This window comes from Dermacentor albipictus, unplaced genomic scaffold (genome assembly GCF_038994185.2).
Source record: "Dermacentor albipictus isolate Rhodes 1998 colony unplaced genomic scaffold, USDA_Dalb.pri_finalv2 scaffold_25, whole genome shotgun sequence".
Classification (NCBI taxonomy): domain Eukaryota; kingdom Metazoa; phylum Arthropoda; class Arachnida; order Ixodida; family Ixodidae; genus Dermacentor; species Dermacentor albipictus.
In genome coordinates this window covers 3,189,152-3,209,108 of record NW_027225579.1, presented here as the reverse complement: position 1 = coordinate 3,209,108, position 19,957 = coordinate 3,189,152, and the positions used below count along the sequence as shown (strand labels likewise).

Below are 19,957 nucleotides of genomic sequence, written 5' to 3'. Positions count from 1 at the left end.
GGCACACACTGGCGCTAACTGACAACTTCTTTATTTCTTTGTCATCGATGCATATATAAACCCTAGGCCACACAACCGCACAGACTACATTACAGAGATCCACCAAATTACCGCATAAGCAAACGTAGGAAGTCAAATTCAGATGGGTGCAGGGAGAAAGATATGTCACTGATGCAATTATCGCCTTGCCTTTTTATGTGGTAGGCCTCTAAGGCAAGCTGCGCATGCTCATTCTTGCTTTTGCCAAGAATCAACGTCCTATCAAGTCGTGTCTCACAACAGTTGTAAGGGTTTGCATGCGCAACAAGGTGCACTCCTCTACCTACATTCTTGTTTACTTTTTTGCGCATGTTCCCTGCGTGGTCCCTTAAATACATAAGGTCATCTATCAACTCAAGGGAGTTGCTTGCAGGCATAGTGTTCCTTTGGCCTTTTCTTCGCCAAACAAGCCTTTAAAGCTATGCTCACGCACCTGCGGAGAGAGCAGAGGAGGAGGCCAAATTCGGCATAGTGCTTCATACGTGTCGCGCGCTCTCGGCGTGGTTTACACCATTCCACTCTCATGTGGTAAGATATAGCTTGGCTAGATAGGGCATTGCGTCAATGAGCTACTCAGGGAACATGCGCAAAAAGTAAACAACAATGTAGATAGAGCAGCGCACCTTGGTGCGCATATAAACTCTTGCACCAATTGTGAGGCACAACTTGACGGGACGTCAATTCTAGGCAAAAGCAACAATGAGCACGCACGGCTTACCATAGAGGCCTACCACATAAAAAGGCAAGGCGATAATTGCATCAGTGAGATATCGTTGTCCCTGCACCCATCTGAATTTGACTTCCTACGTTTGCTTATGTGATAATTTGGCAGATCTCTGTAATGTAATCTGATTGCCTGCACGGTTGTGTGGTCTAGGGTTTATATTGCATCGACGACGAAGAAATAAAGAAGTTATTAGCCTCGATGTGTCGTATGTTCCTTTTGTGGTCCGTCTTAGGTGTTGTGCTGTAAGTTTAAGTTGCTTGACTAAGCCATTCTAAATTAACAGTGGCTTGTATAATGAGGCTGATCAGTGGTATTTTGCATGGACTAGCACACAAATATGATAAATGTCAAAGTACTAAATTAAGAAATTGGGACTCAACACACAAACAAGCTACATAATTTAATGTAGTTATTGGGCTGTATTTCTGAGCAGGCTATTAAAAATAAACCGTATTTTACAAACCAGAACCCACCTGCTGATTATGAGACGTGCCATAGCGAGTAACACCGGAATAATTTGGACAACCTGGGGTTCTTTAACATGCACCTAAATCGAAGTACACGGGTGCTTTTGCATTTCACTCCCACTGAAATGCAGTTTTGTTTACGACTAGATTTGCGAAAGTTCCGAACAGGATCCCCCCTATATTTTTTACAGTGGGCACTCTTTAAATGGAGCCTCAAGGGGCCAGGGAAGTTGGTTTCATTTACCAGGCATTCTATTTAGTGCGAGACATTGCAGAGAGCCAACCAACCATCAGGATGGTGTCCTGTTTAAGCGGCAGTTTCGCTTAAGCGATTTTTGTTTATGAAGGTTCCACTGCAGTCCTTAATAGCGGATGAGTTGTGTTCTGCATGGACACTTTAGCATGGCTACCATGTTTAGTTGAATATTGTGCAAGCAGCAACATTTCACTGTACCCAGTGCAATATATAAAGCCAGCAATGTAACCTGCTGCAAATGCAGCCACGAACAAGTAACTCCCCTATCATACCCAATAACAGCATCTTTAGACGAGATTAGTACTGGTTTCTTATGTTTAAGTGCCTTGTTTTCAGAAATCAAATCCTCCTGATCACATTGGTTTCCAATCATGTCATTCCCCGAGCTGAGGTAATTTGAGATTGCATTTAATTGCACTTCAGATAGCATATTGGTCTTATTTAAAAAGCACATGGCATCACAGTCACTACCTATATATAGAATTCAAGCTGCAACGCAGTAGCAGACATTCTGAGGTAGATGCCTAACTATTCTTTTGAATTGGGATGCATACTCAAAACACTGCTATGCAATTGCAGACAGGGCTGGTAGTGTAGCAACCAGGACAGATTTAACGGACATACAGGAGCAAAATTGTGTGAGCTTCGAATAAATATTCTCTCTGAGGAACCATGCTGTCCAGTTATAAAATGGGGATCGAAATAAAGTAGTTGGATAGCAAACCTGCATTTCATTAAGTAAATAAAATACTGTTCATGCTATCTTCCAGGGTGCACACTACATTCTCTTTCTTTGAATGTGAATTTGTTACCTTGCCATGGGTTGCCAAATGTATGGGTGTATTGTTGGTCGAGGGTGGATATAGGTCTCAGGCTGGAGCCATTTGGTTTCCTTGCAACGATGTTGGCTCCAGCTTGAGACTTTTTTTGTTGGACAACTGTTGACAATTAATGTCGCCATCTTTTCATTTACCCTCGTCTTATTCAACCCATTGCTCCACGCAGGAGCTGCACTTTCTTTAAGAATAAAAATATTAATGAGCTCAAAGGCTTTGTGCATGGCTGCGTCCCCAAGTGCAAAAATTCGTTTTCAATGAATGACAGAGTTGATACCTTTCTTGAGAATTCAATAGGAAGAACCAAAACTTAAGCTAACAGACTGGTTATGACGACAAGTAAACATGAATTGATGTGGAGTGCCATTTCTTCATTTCACACCAGGCTTGGGGCCAGCCGGACTTCTTCCTAAAATTGAGAAAATTTTTCTAATTAATTACATATTAAGAGTATTCTCTGCATAACCTAAAAATTTAAAAAAAATGGTTATTTGGTTATTCATATTTAGTTGGGAACAGCGCGAAGAACACTGACGAAGTAAGGGCGTATACAGTAATGACACATAGTGCTGGCTGACTACAGATTTATTATTAGAACAGTCAAACAGTTCAGTACTTTGGAATGCTTCCTAAAAGTCATAAAAAACCAAAGCAGGAAGCAGTTGTACGAAATAATGTATGTGCATGAAAAATGCACCTGATCATCGGTTTGCAGATATGTGAGCCATTTACATGTCAGTTAACAAAACATGTGTTACACTGAAACATTTCTCCTACAATTTGGCAATTCTGTGGGCATTGATTATTGCTTGGGTCAGTTGGTTGCTGTTGTTACTGCTATTAGTGTATAGTGAAGTGTAATGTAGATGGGGAAGTGCTACTGACAACTACGAACATTGGCAAATTTTGCCGCACCAGGATAATGCACGCATTGTCCTGCTGCAGTGAAACTTTCCAGTAAACTTTCACAGTTCTCTGTAGTACTTTCCCATCTGTCTCGCCTCACACTGTTTCATCTATAGCGCTTCTATATACTATAACATGCGCCACCAACTGACACAATATTCTACCCTTCTGAAGTTCCTACTGCTACTTCGCACTCGTCACATGCAGGCTGCCAGCCGTACTGAGCCCAATGTAGTATAACTGCATGGACTGGCAGCTCCTGTCATGGATTTACTCTGGTGTAATGGCACCACAGAAGCAAACGAAGACAAAGACATGCAGGACACAAGTGCTTAACCTCAACTCTGACTTTAATATGAAAACAGACATATACAACACGTAGTGACGTTATTAATTCAAAAACAAATTCTTCGTGCAATTTAACTGAGAATGACCGATGCATTTGTCCTTTTCACGCTAATCTGCCAACGCTTAATTATCTTATGTACATTTGCTCATAATTTCTGGCAACGAGTTTCGAAGAACACTGGAACGAACCACTCTATTTTGCAGTGCATCACAATGTGCGGATGAGAGTTGTTGCACACAAACTTCATAAGCCTCAATCTCAAATTATTACAATGCGTGTCTATGCAATGCAAGCATGACTGGATAGGAATGGCAGACTGTACATAACCTCCGTTGCACAGAGCAACGCCTGCAAACAAACAAATTAGTTTGTTTTCCTGGCTACAGTCTTTTTTTCTCATCAGAGCAAATCTCTCTTCACATGTTTCATACAAAAAAATGGCTGTGGCTTAGGTAAGGTTAAGCCCAGGATGCGAAGCATACTAGCCTTTATTTTAGTTGTTGAACCACTGTTTAGCCTGGTGAACTGCTGTTGCTTGGCTATATTTGGTTCGGCTAGACGAAGAAACAACTCATGCATTACTTCTTCGCCTTCAAGAGTGGAACGCGACAGCGTTCCCGTCGACCCGCCAAGGGGTGTAAGACAATGGGCTACAGGGCAGCGACTACGCGCCCCGCATTGGACGCGGTGAGCGTCGAGCAAAGCAGCGTTCGGCGCGGCAACGAAATGTGCGCCTGAGCAAGAGACGCACGCCTTAGAAACAGCGCGTTTCTAAGGCAACACCGCATTCACTAGAGGCGCTTTTGTACCGCTTTGAAGCGTTGTACTCGTGGCTCAGTGGTAGCGTCTCCGTCCCACACTCCGGAGACCCTGGTTCGATTCCCACCCAGCCCGTCTTGCAAGAGTTGAGCCAAAGCCACTTCTCCTCTGCCGTGACGTCACGGTGTCACGTGATTTCATGGTCAGCGCCGCGCCTGAGGAGCTGGGTTGAGCCCTCGTAATATGCTTCGCATAAAAAAAATGTTTGCCCGTAGGGACCAGCTACACAATTACTCATGAAAATCCCAAATGCATACGAAACAACTGCAACCACTTCTTTACTTCATCATCTCATTCCTTATATTCCCTAGTCATGCCTGATTTAGTTGCGCAAATCCTTTTTCTCAGGCCCTTGTTAGGAGAGTTTTGTGCTGCAACAAAAGGCAGAAGCCAAAAAAAGAAAGAGGTTGGTTGTGGCTTGAAGCACAATATGCATCTAGTGAGCTAGGCCGCAAGCGTTGCGTAGTCTGTTGCCATCACAAGGCCGTGCCTACATCGGACAGATGGGATGCTCTATTAATGCGAAATCAGGGAGATTGAGGCAGTATGAGTCATTTGTGTGAAACAACCCTCCCTCACACAATGGTAAATGCTGCAAAGAATGTGACCGCCGTCCTGTGTTCTACAAAACTTGCGTTGTAGCGAGGTATTATGACCTGACAACACGCAAGGTAATTATGGTTTGCAACATTTAAGAAGAATGATAAATGTATCAGTGATCCATTAGTTGCAAGGCATAAAGAATTTCTTTTAACAGATATCATCACATAATGTTTCCACCTGTTATTAAATATTGCGTTTCCTTATTTTAAAGCTTGAAGTGAGAGCCGGTGCTTGTGTCATGCGTACATATCTTTCTTCGTTTACTTTTTGTGGTGCCAATACACCAGAATTTGTATAACCAAATGGCCACACTGCTTTTGTCACGTTATAGTGGTGCTTGCAAAGCCTCGCAAACAGCAGCCTATTTGGTCAAAACGTGCTTTTGTACATATGGTTTTCCAAAAAGAAAAGCTGCAAAAAGGTAACAGAATCAACAGCAGTAGGTTAAATCCACTGCAATGCTTTACTTTTCTGCCTTTATTATTCGTTACACCTAAGTGGATAAGCCAGAGTGTGAATGTTACAGAAATGCACCAAATAAGTTGTTGAAATTATGCAAAAATGTTAACGCAACTAAGCATAGATTTATGTGCAATAATAGACACCACTCAGTTTCTTTCCTTCTGACACAAAAGTAGTATATCTTATTTTTTTGGCATGAAGAAAAGCATATGTAGACCAGGCAATATTTCAATGAGAGCATTCACGATTAAGAACCACTATGTGACCATTAGGGTACATACACTGTAAATAGTACAGATGATGTCCCGAATATCACAAGTGCAACATGTTAGCGAAAGCAGCAACCATTAACCCCGAAACTAATCAAATCCCACAAAAAAATGGCTGTGGCTTAGGTAAGGTTAAGCCGAGGATGCGAAGCATACTAGCCTTTATTTTAGTTGTTGAACCGCTGTTTATCCTGGTGAACTGCTGTTGCTTGGCTATATTTGGTTCGGCTAGACGAAGAAACAACTCATGGAGGCGAGCGCACGAGCTGAGACCCGGCTATGTAGCTACGCGGCCGCAAGCAAGTGCACGAGTTGAGCCTCCGCTTTTGCAGCTGTTATGTCGTCATATGGTAGCTACGCGGCCGCGGGCGGCGCAGCAAGGAAGAGCGTGGTTGTGCGGCTAGTATGCTTCGCACAATAACACAAAAGAGATGTATGTGTCAGTGCAGCACCTGTATTCTGAAGTTACAGGAAAGTGGCCAACCCCTGCCTCTTTATGTGCTTTCGTGCCTTTGACAAGGTGTTACTAGATATTTATTTGCTTATCTGTTGCAAAAACACATCAATTATCAGGTCCGTGCACAGTGCACCATGCCATTTATCTATGTGGACTCACTTTGTGTCCTTAGCACTGCTCTCACCTGTTCAGAACTAACAATTGCAAAAATACTTGTTCTACTTAAATCTACATGCCTGAACATGTGGGTTCTGCAGTTGAAATAAGGTAATTATAAGTAAAACAAATGACATGTTCTGATGAACTTTGTTTTCATAATCTAATTGTTTATTTGGACACATAACCAGTCAGATCATTTGCACTAACACAAGAAAACAAATTCAACACACTAGTTTATACTGGTTGGTGCTCTTTTGACTTTAGTACACACTGAACAAACGACAGGCAGTGAGAAATACCAACAACCACTAACTTCCAGACGGCATTATTGGTCACATGTGCACATGATATAGCTACAAAAACCCAAACGAAAGTAAACAAAGAAAAAACTAAATTTTAACAGAAAAAGAACAAGACAAAACAAATTTCTTCTGGTAGCTAAGTCACAATCAAGGTGCAAATGCCAGCTATAGTTCGGCAAGCACACATTTAGTTATTTTGCTCAGTCGCTCAATATCACAATTTCTTGTTTGACAGCAACACTGACGGGACATCTGTGCTTATCTTTATTGCACATGCCATTTTTGCTCGCCCCAACATGCCTTTCTTTCAGCATGAAAAAAACATCTTTGATAGACGAAACAAGGCAAAAATGGCTGCTTATGCATTTGTATGATATTCGAACTGAGAGGGGTGAGAAGTAATAAAATGTTCTACTTTCATAATTTTTCTACCATGTGCATAACATTTCTTAATAGGAATGAAGCAATGAATAAAGGGAAAGTCAGACATCCACCCGTTCGTAGCAATCGCTACAAAGGAAACCCATACGGATTCCTCGAAAGAAAGGCCTCATAGTTGAAGAAAAATTCGTTCTGGTCCGGGACTCGAACCCGGGACCGCCGCCTTTCCGGGGCAGCCGCTCTACCATCTGAGCTAACCAGGCGGCTAGCAGATTTTATTTATTTATTTACATATACTGCCATCTTGCATAGCAAGATATTGCAGGAGTGAGTGCATACATATGTCAATCAGTTGAAGAATACATTTGAGTGGCAAAAAGAAAACAAACAATTGAAAAAAAAACAATATCAGGAATAGCTAGTTGATTAATGAACATGATTAGGTAATAGGTTGGCAAATACATCACTTGGTAACTCGCGCAAGGACCCCTCAAGGCCATTCCAAATCACAATTGTATGCGGAAAAAAGGAAAACCTAAAACAATCAATCGTTGCATTCAAAGGAACAATGTTAAGATGATGACTTCTTCTGGTGGGCCGAGAAGAAGGGTTAGTGAAAACAATAAGTTCATTGGCATAAGTTTTCCCATGAGCAATTTTATGTAGCAGAACAACACGGTCACAAGTACGTCTATGGGCCAGTGGCTTTAGTAGTAGCTTGCTCGCATGTGATGTCGGTGAGAAATGGCGGTCATAACGATTATATATAAACCTTATGGCCTTTTTCTGAATAGACTCAAGCATGTCTATGTCTTTGGAATGATGTGGCGACCACACTACCGACGCGTATTCAAGTAGAGGCCTTATTAGTGATCTGTATGCCATTAATTTACATTCTTTAGTTGCATCTCGTAAGGTTCTTTTAAGAAAACCCAGTTTTCTCAACGCCTTGTTGGTTATACAGTTAATGTGAGCATGCCATTTTAGATCAGGGGAGAAAGTAACACCAAGGTATTTAAACGTGTGGACGCTTGCAAGCTTGTGCGCTTCATTAAAATATGTAAATTGTAATGGTTGTTTTTTATTCGAAAAAGTCATTGATACGGTTTTCTTAAAATTAAGTGACATTTGCCATGTCCTGCTCCATTCGCAAAAACGGGTGAAGACTTCATTCAGCTCTAACTGATCATGATTACTACTTATACTAGAATAAAGGACGCAGTCATCAGCATATTGTCTTATTTTGACAGAAGTGCCCGCGGTTACTTCAACGACATCATTTACATAGACTACAAACAGCAAAGGACCCAAGACAGACCCCTGTGGTACACCGGATGTAACATTGACACGAGATGAGTGAACATTGTTAAATGCAACAACCTGGGTTCTTGTACTTAGGTAGTCCTGTATCCAACCTACCGGTAGTAATTTATAATCATGAATTATTGCCTTGAGTTTAATGAGAAGCTTTTTATGGCACACTGTGTCAAAAGTTTTACTGTAATCAATAAAAATGGCATCAAGTTGTCCTCTAAGGTTAAGTGTGGATGCAATATCATGGGAGAATTCTAGAAGTTGTGTTACCGTAGAGAATCCGGAACGGAAGCCATGTTGAGCATGCGAAAGAAGATTATGTTCAGATAAGTACTCAATGATATATTTATGAATAATGTGTTCCAATAGTTTACAAGATGTTGATATTAAAGAAATAGGTCTGTAGTTAGATATTTCCTGCTTATTACCGTCTTTGTGAATTGGAACAACTTTAGCACATTTCCAGAGTATTGGAACAGTGGATGATTCTACAGATTTCGAAAAAATTAGGGATAAGTACCGAGAGCTCCATTCAGAATATCGCCGTAAAAACATATCTGGTATATTATCTGGCCCAGTACTTTTCATAGTATCGATCTTGAGTATAAGATTGTGTACACCAGCTGAAGTGATTGCCATACTAGGAAAAGGTGATGACGAAAGAGTAGTGCAAAACGTGGGGGTGCGTCCATCATCACAGGTGAACACTGATTTAAAGTAATTATTGAAAGCTTCAGTAATGCTAAGATTATCTGAGCATGGTTGATTAGCAATTATGAATGAAGGAGAGCTCTCACTTGGTGGACTGATGGTTCGCCAGAAGATTGATGGCTTGTTTTTAATGAAGTATGACAAGGTGCTATTAAAATAGAAACTTTTCGCATTTGACATAGCAGATTTTAAGTTGTTTTTAAGTGTGGTCAATACTGAAGCTTTCATTGGATTGTTTTCATAGGGTTGTTTGTGCAGACGCCTGATGCGACGAATTAGGTGTATAATTTCACGTGTGTACCAAGGGTGCTTGGGATTGCGCTTTATACACTTGGTTGGAATGTAATCAGTTATGCATTGATTGACAATTGAGTAAAAACGGTTCACTAACACGTTAACAGAGGAATGGTTTACGCAACTCGAAAATTCATCAAAAGAGCATGCGAGCAACTCAGTTATGGAGTTGTCATCAGCACGTTCACAGTTCAATACTGTCTGATGGCAGGGCGAAGTCGAATTTGTCAACAACACAAAGCAAAGGCAAGAGTTTGATGTAGTAGTTCTGCGGAAACCCGCAAGGTGGAGAGAAGTACTGAATAAAGGGAAAATCCTGGTTAGCTCAGATCGTAGACCGGCTGCCCCGGAAAGGCGGTGGTCCCGGGTTCGAGTCCCGGACCAGGACGAATTTTTCTTCAACTATGAGGCCTTTCTTTCGAGGAATCCGTATGGGTTTCCTTTGTAGCAATTGCTACGAACGGGTGGATGTCTGATTTTCCCTTCATTCATTGCTTCTCTCCACCTTGCGGGTTTCCGCAGAACTACTACGTCAAACTCTTGCCTTTGCTTTGTGTTGTCGACAAATTCGACTTCGCCCTGCCATCTGCTAGCCGCCTGGTTAGCTCAGATGGTAGAGCGGCTGCCCCGGAAAGGCGGTGGTCCCGGGTTCGAGACCCCGACCAGAACGAATTTTTCTTCAACTATGAGGCCTTTCTTTCGAGGAATCCGTATGGGTTTCCTTTGTAGCGATTGCTACGAACGGGTGGATGTCTGACTTTCCCTTTATTCATTGCTTCATTCCTATTGAAAAATGTTATGCACATGGTAGAAAAATTATGAAAGTAGAACATTTTATTACTTCTTACCCCTCTCAGTTCGAATATCATACAAATGCATAAGCAGCCATTTTTGCCTTGTTTCGTCTATCTAAGATGTTTTTTTCATGCGGAATGAAAGGCATGTGTTTAAAGAATAAGCTTGGTTGCAACATGTAAAGGAATTGTGTAATGTGACAAAGGTTGCTGAAATCAAAATATATTTGTGATTTCCTTGCGACTGGAACACTCAAAAGGAAAACGACCTTTTAAACAAACTAAGAAAAATCCACAGCACACGCACGCATACTAAGCCAGGGACTAGTATATCAAACTGATATGAGAAGACTTTCAAAAAAGAATCTTTCCCGGTTTGGTCAAATTTTTAAAACAATGGTTAACACCTGGCCCCACACCTTAAATCTAGAAGAAATAAAGTTCTTAAGTTACTCTGTGTTCTTTCTTCAACCCACCAAATCTGCCTAGAAAAATGGGTCAAGTCTACATCTGTGGCAAGGTGTGAACAAGAAACTCGCTTTAGCTGGCTGCAGTGCTCCCTGCGATGAATATTCAGGCAGAAAATTGTTACTCCAATATGACTATGCCCCCAAGAAAACCAAATGTGGTAGACTACATCAATGCACATGGAAAATCTTTAGTCCATGGTTGCTGGCACCCTGTCTGTATTGGCCTCTAGAATAATTGTGGCCCCCACGTGCTGTAATTTTTCCGTGGCATAGAAAACAACATTGTGTGATACCAGCTGTGAAGTGTTAATCAGTTTAATCAGCAGTTTAATCATGGCAGCAGTTTATTCACAGTTACTTCCAAGTGGTTACATGTTTTAAGCATTGCTTGTGGGCATCTTGGCTCCAAAACAACCTAGACCTTACATACCAGTCTGGTGTGTAGTGTAACAAAGGCTTTTATTGGAGCAACTTGATGCTTTTATATTAGTTATTCAGTTGGCATGATCTTTCACAAAAGAGCTATAGGCAATTTTGCTGCAATAACCCTACTGTTTTTATAGCATTTGTCGTGGGGAGTGCGGCTTGCCCCTTTTGTCAGAGTTCTTGCTGAACGACGATTTATTATCAGTCTGTTATATGTGGAACTTGAACAGCTTATATTTTTCTCCTCAATCCACACATCTGCTGCACTTCTGCCAGCATCTCTACGCAGGGTTTCCTAGGTATACTTTGTGGCGCAAAATACATTCCTTGAAAAGGGACAGAAAAAAGGAAGACAGTGAAGTGCCAAACTACCAACTGTTTAATGACAGCCTGAACAAACGTATAGAAGAAAATACAACTTCCGCTCATGCGCAGGTGTGACAGAACAACATGGTCATGATAACATACTTTGGATGAAGCACATTTCTGCGGAATATAGTACGATAGATGTATCGCTAACACAATCAGACCCTTTCTTTTTAATATAAAATGCTTCCAACAACTCCCTTGCAGTTCCGCAGAAATGTGCAGAAATGTGCTTTTTTCCGCAGAAATGTGCTTCATCCAAAGTATGTTATTGCGACCATGCTGCTCTGTCGCACCTAGGCTCCCTGCGCTTGAGCGGAAGTTGTATTTTCTTCTATACGTTTGTTCAGGCTGTCATTAAACAGTTGGTAGTTTGGCACTTCACTGTCTTCCTTTCTTCTGTCCCTTTCAAGAAATGTATTTTGCACCACAAAGTATACCTAGGAAATCTAAGCACCAGCTTGCCCAAGAAGAAGTCCTTTTGGAACATCTACACAAGGTGTTTTGACTAATGTCATACCAAGTGAGCACACTACAAACCTTGCGTGCATCGTTTTCATGACTCTTTCGATGACCATATTTTGTTTTCAGTGACTTTATCAACTAAGTATCTAGCGGCAGCTTGAACATAGGCACTCATGAGAACTCGCACCAGGCTTGGTCGAATACGTCCAGCACTGCATCACTGAGTAGTGAACCATGCTGTAAGAGTTGGCAACTAAATTGCCACCTTGAGATTGAAACTTTTCAACCTTACAACAAGGCTTCAATTGCCCAGCCAGCGAGCTGCAGCAAAGGTGTGAACTATAGTCATCTAATGTCACATTCTATGTAATAGCGATAGCAGCTGATCTCTCTAGTGGTGGCCCTCAAAGCCAACAGGCGTCCCTTTCTGTGCACGTGCTTGTGTAGGACTAGGCAGGTGGTGCCAGTTTGTTCTTCAGAATTAACACTATGTTCACGCTGTATCGGGAACACATTTTCTTACTCAGTGCAATAGCCCTTGAACCTACATAATAGCCACCAAGAGTCCTTTGTCCATCAACCTTTCCTTTGCCATGTCATTTGCGTCTGCCTTGATGTCATGGAGCAACTTCAGCTAGGTGAAGCATTGATGTTGTTTGAGTGCCCACACAGCCTTGCAGTTTTCCAACCTGAACATTGCTTCATTAAAAGCTGACATGATTTGATCTCAGCAGACAGATCAGAGTTAAAAAAGAACACTCATAAACTTCTTTCAAAGTAATTCTAACCTCGTCAATAATCCCGGGCCTTTTGATGTGTTATTCAGCATTGTCCAAAGCAAGTTTGCTCTTAAAAATCAAAATAACAACTTTGCGAGGGCAGCTACTGGGCTACCTGTCTCTTCAGCGAGCCTGAAATGTCTCCTAGCCATCAAAGCAAGAGCGCAAAAAAACGACAATGAAAAGTGTGGCAGACAAAATGTTCATGTAAATCCATGTTTATGGACTGTTACACTAACTGAAAAAGATAGTGGCTTCCTAGTACAGACTTGATGTACGTAGTTGTTTCGGTCACGAACAAACAGCCAGTTGCCAAGTCCTGCACAAGCACAGTGTAAAGATGCTTATGGATTAAAATTTGTTGTGTGTGCGTGTGGTGCAGTGTACCACATTTCATTTTCCTGAGGCTGCAGTACACTGGGAAGACTGGTTGCTACTTCAATAGGAAGCCCTTACAGTATTGCAGCCCTTTGTTCAGATCTTGCTGCAGATTGTATCAAATGCGAATGCAAACTGTTTTGCAAGACACGTCAGTTCAGTTCAAGCAATTAGACCGAGTAACCCAAGAAATACTTCAAGCCTCCAAAACGTTTTAATACAGTCCCTAGTTTAGTACAGGTTTTCGCCTGATGTTTTGGCTTCTACGGTATAATGCTGTGTATAAGGCTTGCTAGGTACTAGTGGTTTGATGTGCACACTCTCTTGTGTTGCTATAATTACAACTTGTAACAAAGATTTTCCTTCCTCACGAACGTTTGGACACAGTGCATGTGAGCTGATCTTTTAACCTGTTTTTCATTCGATCTGTGCATTTACATCGAACGTAAACTACAAAATATCAGTACAGAGAATCACAAAAGAACACACCTGCGTAACGATTCTGCCAAGATCGTTGGAGTGGTCAGTCACAGGATGCAACACCGGTAGAAAGGCACCCTGAGGTAAAGCAAAATAACAATCGTTGTAAGATGCGGATCAAAAATTTTATTCTGTGAGGCTTTTGCCATGTATACTAATTACTACATTTGTATGTAAAATAGTTTTGCATAATAGCTGAGCAAGGTTAACGTCTCGCCCTGTGACTGTCAGCCCGCGCTACTCATGGCAATGGTGACAAATATGGCACATCCTTTTCAAATGGAACTTTTGTGCATTACATGAATTGAACTTAGGTTCACATAATACATGACACCTGTGGTTAGAAGGATGTGTTGCATGCCGCACCAACGCCACAAGTGGCACTGCCTAACACTTCCAGGGCCAGACTTAGTACATAAACAATACAAATGTGCAACAAAGTGAACAGGTGGACAGCTGCTGCTATAACTCAAAGATTACATGCACCATGCTGATGTGAATGCAGCTCCCATCAGGATAGAGTTGCCCTTTGGTGCACTTCATTTCTCTTCCTCTTTTGTCTTCATTGCAAGCTGGTGCCATATGGTAATAATGAACAAAAATTAAGCACCTCAGTTCCCATTCTTGTTTTGCTACATGCTGTAAAGTCATCCAAATGCGCTTAAGACTCTTAAGGATGTACTTTAGCCATTTTGTCTTGATAATATTTTTCGCTTGGCTTCACTACACCTTAATGTAGTGCAAATTATAGAGAATGCTTACAAAAAAACCTACTCCACAAAATAACACCTTCAATTAAAATTACACAGTCTGTGGCTTCGAGATGTGCACATACATATTTTATACATGGTTACAATGAAAATATAAATGACTGTTCTAATATGCATACTTAGCATACTGCATAGCAGTCACCTGGTTCCAAAATGTTTCTTTCTTATCACACATAGGACGGCCACAACTATAAATTTATTTCTGGCAGTGACTTAAGTCACTGCCAAAACCTTCATAGTGCAATCAATGAAAATTTTCGAAGTTAAAGCAGTTAGACATAAACAGGGCCAACAGTTTTAAGGTGTTAAATAATGAACTGTTATGGAATATGGCAGTAGAAGGCCATGCACCTGAAACATTGGTACTGTTTATCATATAAGCACATTCTTATATTTTTGCTTACTTTCCTAGGGATTGCATTAAACAGTTTGCTGATGTGTAAATTTTGCTACATGACTGAATCGTATTTGCCCTTATCTCTTCACATTTGGCTTACTGCAGCTTTATGCACATGCAAATGGGCCACTACTACCTTCAGGTGAAGGCCAAACACTATGCTGTCCAACATACATGCATTTTACAACACCGAACAGTAGACTTAGAGAATGAGCAACTCTTTTAAAAAGTGCAGTTCTTTGGACACACATTGATATATATCTGGAAAACAAAGATTTTTGCTAAAATGATAACTTAATCTAATTGGTACTGAGCATAATGCATCATGCAAGAAACTTGCATATACCGGGCACCGCTATAGACACTGCGACCTCTGCAGTTTCTTCACAATCTGGCATAATGTGCTCAAGCTGCCTGTAAACACTGGAGGGTGTCTATGATACATTAAGAATCTCAGCAAACATGAGAAGGACCTAAAATGAGGGTCAGAGAAGCAAAGCAAATTTTTAACCATTCCTCTCTATGTTGCTATGAATGTGAAGGTGCCAGCAAATGATGTACTTGAACTTTTTTTTTAATGGTGCAATACTAGAGAGCACATTTTTGCAATAATAATGTGACAGAGAAGAATGACAGAAACTAACTTAATGAATATTTTTCTAAATTTGCACGAGGGTTTCGTCATTATGCTGATGCACACACCTGCATATCTCTACTGTGAAGTCTTGTTTTGGTTTGCTATTTTATTTTCACATAGTAATTTACATCATACACTTGTCCTGAAATACATCACGTTAGGCTCCTTCAGTATTTTTTTTCTTACTGGAACACACATGCCTATACAGGGCACACACTCAAATACATGCAAAGCTGCCACGGGACTGGCCATTTGAGGTCGACATGTTTGTACAGCGCAAAAGACGAGGACCGAAGGAAGAACACAACACAGGTGCTGTCACACACACACTCAAGGCACTCTGCGGAATTCTAAGGCTTCTTTCATGCTCCTACAAACACGTTATGTAGCACATATTGAGCCACAAAAAGCTGTACTGGAAAATGTTCATGTTGCACTACAATTTTATAATTGAGACTTTTTATCTAATTATAATATCTGAGTTGATTATTTGATTAATAATAATTAGGTAATTAGGCAAAATGCAGAAAATCTAAGTATTTCCAAGAGACAGGAAACAACATTACCTAGGTTCTGTGCAGCTAGGTGGCACATGCATATTTTTTTAAGTCTGCTAAAGTTACGTGGGATAGCCTGCATACGTCCCATGGAATAGGTGTCACACCAATCACTCTAAGTGATGCCGCTAAACTAGCCATTGCACTTAAAACATATAGGGTAATAAAAGTAAACTCTAGGTAAGAGCATACCAAGACCTCTATTGCTGAAAAGGGAAACTGATGGGAGGCGACTGATCTCCGGTTATGAAGCTGCTTCATCCTCACAGCTGGCAACGCAACGGCCGCAACCACAGTCCTGAAATAAAAGAGAAAAAGTTGACACTACAATGATCACATGGAACACGAAAAAGCTGGTCGCCAGTTTATCTTGGAGAGCATCTGCTGCTACATTAGGTTTTGTATATATGTCAGCTTATTGTTAAACTAAGCTTGCCAAAATTTTATACCTTAATGGCTTTGTTCTTTACAAACTAAAACCTTTGCCTAACTCATACACTTATGCACTACTTAAGCTATGAGATGTTTACTGATCCCTTACAATGAATGGCTTCTAAGACAAATTATTTCACACAAAAGGATGCATAACTTATGACTGTTACTGACATTGAATACCAAGGTATTACCTTTTTATAATAGACGATGGCAGACCAAGCACATTTTTCTCACAGATACAGGCTGATCGGTCTGCCTTTCTTTTTTCACCAGCAGTAGAAATTTTGTTATTAATATTCGTGCAATATAGGATGATGCTATGATGTGTGATATGATCCTGAGTTGAAAAGCGCCACTTTTTTGTGTGAATTTGGCACCTAGAATTCAAAACTCAATATCTGTACCCAATACGCAACGGCAAAGCAGCAAAGTAATTAAACATTAAACAAGTCCAGGTATCCAGTGCACAGCGCCAGCTGTTGAATAACAACATTGCATTGCACAAGCAACGACTGTATAGATGTAGCGTAGTGTGTGCACGGCAGGCGTAGTGGCGGCCTCCAGCAAAGAACACAGCCATGGAGCGACGCGCCCGTATGAGCCCTCGCCGGCAATTCTATCGCGTAAATTGATATATCCCGTCACGGCACAGGCATCGTTTTCTGGCCGCCGAGGTGCCGGCGCCACTGGTACTCACCTGCTCCGGCCGCCGAGGTTCAAGTGACGGCGTATCCAGTAATCTGAATCAAAGAAGGACACTGTTACCGCCAAGCAGTACGCTAACTATAAACTATAAAGCGTTTCTTATACTCTGACCGGCAGTTCATGCGGCGTTGACCCGTAGTGCCGTTGGAAGCTCACCACACGCTTTTAACACCACAAACGCGCCGCCGACATTTCACGCCCGTAGGTCAAAGTCGACGGGCGCAGGCTCTACATGCTACACGCCGCAGTCGCACACTCCCTGCACAATCAGCGGCGTGGGCGCGAAGAGACACAAACGATAGCACGGAGCGTACTGGCAAATCTGCACAATGCGCGCTTAGTGAGCGACCTACTGCACACAATCGCACGAGCTAGGGGACTGGCGCCGCGTACGCGCCAGCTAGCAGATACCGCGCACAAAGAAGCGCCGCCGGTTCTCGCTCAAATGATCGCTGTACAAACACTCACAAACGCGCACCGCAGTAAACCCTTAACGAGCCGCCACATTTTCAGGCCGTGGTTAAGCGGCGAAGCTTAGCTCACCTCGCACTGCACATAACTATTATGGTAGTGGCTTGCGCTTCGGGGAACATGTCGAATGCTCACATCCACCCTATTAAAGACGCGGCACAGTCCCTCATCATGTAAAATTCAAATGTTTAAGTACAATCGCTTGACCCTAAACACTCAAGTCACCTCGATTACGACAAAGCTCGAAGAAACACAGTGATCGCGCAAAATGGTTCTAGACGGCCAACTGTCGCGCCATGTTGTACTGAGACCTTCAATAAGTCATATCAGCGCGTCTCCTCACTTAGAACATATGCACACTCATAGAACGTGTAATAATCGTTCAAAGTCACTTACCGTGGAGTTTTGAGGGTTCAAAGCAGTGTGAAACATCCACCACGGTAGAAGAATGTGCAGCCGCTGACAAATGGCTGAACTTTCAACGCGCGCGCGCGAGCGCTCCGAAGGCTTGTGTTCCTCCGCGCGTAGTTCCGACTTTCGGCGTCGCTCTGCAGCACCAAGGCGCGGCCACTCCGAACAGAAAAACAGCGCCGACACACATTGCGCGGGATATTTCGAATCTGACTGCAGAAATAATCCTGAAATTGTCGCTGCGGCTGCCTGCCTTGTTGGTCACGGCTGAGTTATTCTTTTCTCTATTTGGCTCGTCTCAGATATGGGTGTATTTCAACACTCCCACATTCCCGTACGCCACCGTTATTCCTTGAAAACCCCCGTTTTACAACCGCAATGGCCCTTCAAATGGGGCCGGTGGTATAATAATGGTTCTAGCTTATTTTACTTCTTCTCGTGGGAGTACTTATTTTAGGCTAGAGGGGAAAAATGGCATATCAACTGTTAAAACGCCCATATGGGCTCATTTGTGTTTACAGTGCATACTTGTGACTCCGCCTTCCTCTTGCCCTGCATAGCTGCCAAAGGCCGCTGTAAATCTGCCAAGGCACCGAAAATCAATCACTGTCACAACTGTTCCTCTCGGTTTGATGTATGTAAGAACGACCGGGTACCCGGTCTGGTGTCTTCCCTACCACGGCCGAACTGCCATTTTTTGTAAACCCTGACGAAGATCGGTCCACCGATCGAAACTGTCGAAAGTAAATACTTGTTCTGTTTACCTTGTAGCACCACTCAAGTTCTTTACGTTTGAAAGGTAGCCTGCAGAATCCCTTTTTGCCTTCTATATATATATATATATTGAAGCGGTCTGCGCTGGACGCATGAAAGAAGACGAAGGAAGGTGCTAGGGGAGAAGTGAGAAGGAAGAAGTTGGAATAAAATGGCGGACGACACCCGTCTCACTTAGAGGATGTCATTTCTGTTGCCGTTCTAGTTAGGAACGCTACATTTTGGCGCAGTCGACAGTTTTCGAAGACCAGCGATGCGGGTGACGTTTTTCGTCGACCAGGCGTCATCAGAGTCTGTTGTGTTCACCCGATACCAAGTGCACGGTGAGCCAGCGAAGGACCTTCCTCTTGAAGTTAGTTCTACCGCGCTGATCAACGTGGTACTGCAACAAGCTGCAATCAGCCGCCAAGCCCTCGTGCAAACAGGATCGGTGACAGTGAATCTACAACTGCAGACACTGAGCGAACTCGTTCTGGAACCCATACGACGTGGCACCCTCAAAGAGGAAACGCCTGCCGGGAAGGTGAGCCTAGACTTGAGTGTTATGGAACTGCAAAGGAACATTATACAACAGATCGAAATAATGAGAACTTTCGTCCAAGCGCTTAGTCGAGAGCAGTCAGCACGAAGTATTGTTGAACCAGATGTTTTTGAAGGAAAATCGCAAAATGCACACTACTGGCTGTGTTTTTTCGAGTACGCCTGTGACAAGAATCTGTGGCACTCCGACGACACAAAGATTTTGCATATGCGCCGCTATTTGGGCGGTATAGCCAGAAAATGGTATGACGTGCAACTCATGGATTATGGAACAACATGTTGGGAACTGTGGAAAAGCAACTTTTTAGGGGCTTTCGAAGGCAACGCAGTAGAAAGATGGGATGCGGCACTGCGGTTCAGTTATACAGGTGGCTCTCTGCTTGAGTACTGTCTTGAGAAACGTCGCCTGTTGTATTCTGCAGAACCGAAGCTGTCGTCTTCTGCTGTTGTAGCTTTGATAACGCAAGGTTTGTGTATCGAGATCCGTAGTCATGTCCAGCTCAAAGGTCCAAGAACGTTTGATGACCTTCTGAACTTTCTACAGACCTCAGTGCCAAGAATTACATCGAGAAGACAGCCAGATGGTAGAACAGAGCAACTTGATTCCAATCTAGAGTCGTTGCCGTCAACTGAATGTGAACACAGCTTCATAAACAAATCTCTGGGAAGCGTAAATCATGACTGTGAGGATGGTGAAGAACCAATTACCGCAGTTCACGGCAACCTACTTCCACATAATCTGTCTACCGTG

The 19,957-nt window shown here is 42.4% G+C and overlaps 1 long non-coding RNA gene across 1 annotated transcript; it reads right to left on the bottom strand.

Moving 5' to 3' along the window:
• Nucleotides 1-281: 281 nt before the first annotated feature.
• LOC135908417 (uncharacterized) lies at nt 282-18,086 on the bottom strand. The gene is made up of 5 exons (XR_010566318.2): nt 17,878-18,086; nt 17,003-17,045; nt 16,063-16,168; nt 13,519-13,587; nt 282-2,734 (listed from the first exon to the last, which is right to left on the bottom strand). It is a non-coding gene; the product is annotated as an uncharacterized lncRNA (long non-coding RNA).
• Nucleotides 18,087-19,957: the final 1,871 nt, after the last annotated feature.